The following is a 2684-nucleotide window of genomic DNA, read 5'->3' as shown; positions in this document are numbered from 1 at the left end:
CTGTGGCTGAGTAGAGAGCATTAAGCAGTGTTAGCTCTTCAGCTTTGATACGCTGGTGACACGAGAGGTCAGAAGTGGGGGTGCTGGTGACGGGAGACGTTGGCACTGAGGTTCCTGGTGAAAAGCTGTGAGAACCTCTCTTCTCTTTGGCTTACCTGATGTAAATCTAAAATCACTTCAGCAGAACACGGTGGCCGGTCCCAAGGCGGCTCCTTGGAGCTGGCGGCGAGCAGTGCCCGGCAGGGCAGAACGGGCAGGCACCATGGATGCCTTCAAGGTGGTGCCGGAGGGACCAGCCCCTTGGGGCTTTCGGCTGCAAGGGGCAAGGACTTCAGTGTGCCCCTCCATCTCCCTTTGCCTCACGCCTGGAGGCAAAGCTGCGCAGCCTGGGGTAGCTGTTGGCGACTGGGTGCCGAGTACGACGGGAGAAGGCTGGAGGCCTTACGCACATGGAAGCCCAAAACAAGATCCGAGCCTGTGGGGAGCGCCTCAGCCTGGGTCTCAGCGGGGCCCAGCCGGCTCAGAGCAAACGTCCGAAGGCCCTGGCCCCTGCCTCGGACCCCCAGGTACACGGTGGCAGCCAGCACTTCCCTCAACAAGACAGCGTGGGCCTCCTGGGCGCCCCTGCTGGCTGACAGCACCCCGCAGCAGAATGGACAGCCGATCCGACTGCTGGTCCCCGACACCAGCAAGCAGCAGCTGATGAAAGACACGAAGACTGGCGGCCACGGCCCGGAACAGGCCAATCCCGTTCCTTCCACATCCTTGCCCACCTCACGGGCACCAAGTTCATGCAAGACCCGGATGGGGAGCACCTGAAGAAGTCAAGGGAAAAGTGTGTCCTGGAGCTGCAGAGCCCATGCTACACCCGCCTCCAGGACTGGCACCCCCAGCGCTCTGCCCACGTGCTCCACGTGCAGTCATAGTCTGGCGCTGGCCGGCCAGCTGCCCTCTCTGCCTCTCTCGCTCTTTCTCCTGCCCAGTGCACCTCTGGTGCCTCCAGCTTTTGCCTGCCTGGCCCACCTCTTGTCTGCTCCTGTCCTGAGCCTCCTGCTGGCCTGGCCCTGGCTGCCCGCCTGGCACAGGGCCCGGCTTCCTCTGCCACTGCCTTCCCTCTTGGCCCTCTGGTACTACTGCCTACCAGGTCTGTGCTGGCTCAGGCATGGAAATAAACACCCAGTCCTCCTTTCAAAAAACAAAAAAATAAAAATAAAATCACTTCAAATAGCGAGTTTACAAAGTATCACAATATAATGGAACACGGATTATAAAATACCAAAATGTTCACAAAATTTTTTAAAAAATAGCTTAAGTAGTAAGAATTAAATAATACATCGTCTCAAATACATGTCACACTTTCACAAACTGGGGAATTTAGGAAAATCTGTTTGGCTCTACAGACTATTTCAGGCACCTCCTGAGCTAGAACACACTGGTGGTGGGTCCTGCTGCGCCCTCCACACCCCTTTACAATCTGAACCCGGAACTGAGACCAGGGGGGTCCTCACATTCCAGACCAGGGACGCGGGGGGAGCCCTGGAGGAGGCGTCACTGGGCCTCTGGGCTTTGGCTTGGTTGTTGCTTTTCGGATCCGTCAGGAGAGCCTGTGGCTGCCCGGGCCCACGCACAGCCTCCTTGGCCCACAGACAGGCTTAAGGGCTGCTCCCAGAATCTCATATTCAGCGTCACATTCGGAGACCAAGACATTGTGCACGTCGGACTCAAATGAAGAAGAGAAAACAAGGGCTCGTTGCTGAGAAGCTGGGCCGGGAGACTCCGCAGAATTCTGGGGAGGATTTCCCAGAGAGCTGTCCACCCCGGTTCGCGGAGCCAGGCTCGGGGAATCACCTACCCAAAACAGCTCTCAGTGTCCAAAAACTTAGAGTTTCCGTGACAAAAACACACACAAAACAATCGGCTCCACCAGGCACCTGTTACATTTCAGCTCACTAGGTTCTTTGAGAATGAAAGGAATTTAAAAACATGAGCAGCAGTTTGTTAGTGTTTGTGTCTTACCCTCTCTGCGTGCATATAACATGGCAGAATAAACACTAAAAGGAAGGTTAATCTATTTTTTAACACAGGTGTCTGTGGTTTCGACACTCGCTGTGGGGACGTGAAGCAGGGCAGCTTCACGGGAGTCTCTCTCTCTCTCTGAAAGAACTTCAACCCAAACATTGGTTTCTGCCACTAAATGTAAACCGTTCTGCTCCTTCGGACGGAAGCTGCAGTCATTGACTTGACCGAGACCTTAGGTGCGTATTTACAAGTCAGTGTGCAGAGGCCCAGGCCAGCGATAAAAGAGGCGAACAACAGGTGGCAGCTGTCTGAACAGTCAGATGTCAAGCTGTGAAGGCCTTGGCGCCCACCGGTGTGACTCAGTGGCTGAGCATCGACCTGTGAACCAGGAGGTCATGGCTTCGATTCCTGGTCAGGGCACATGCCCGGTTGTGGGCTCGATCCCCACAATGATTCTCTCCCATCATTGATGTTTCTATCTCTCCCTTTCCCTTCCTCTCTGAAATCAATAATATATATATATATATTTAAAAAGACCTTGGTGACAAGCAGGTTACAGCAGCTATGAGAAAATTAAGGTGAAATGAGCAAAGGGAGACGATGCCTGTGCTCTGCTGCCGGCAGGAACGCGGCACCTCGGGGAGGGAGGGTCGCTTTTTGAGCCC

At 54.7% G+C, this 2684-nt stretch overlaps 1 pseudogene; it reads left to right on the top strand.

Annotated features, from left to right (window-relative positions):
- The first annotated feature begins 262 nt into the window (after positions 1-262).
- On the top strand, positions 263-1073 carry LOC132237958 (PDZ and LIM domain protein 7-like; annotated as a pseudogene).
- The last annotated feature ends 1611 nt before the right edge of the window (positions 1074-2684 follow it).

Source organism: Myotis daubentonii, chromosome 7, assembly GCF_963259705.1.
Source record: "Myotis daubentonii chromosome 7, mMyoDau2.1, whole genome shotgun sequence".
Taxonomy (NCBI): Eukaryota; Metazoa; Chordata; class Mammalia; order Chiroptera; family Vespertilionidae; genus Myotis; species Myotis daubentonii.
Note: the sequence above shows the minus strand (reverse complement) of the source record. Positions and strands in the feature narration are given on the sequence as shown.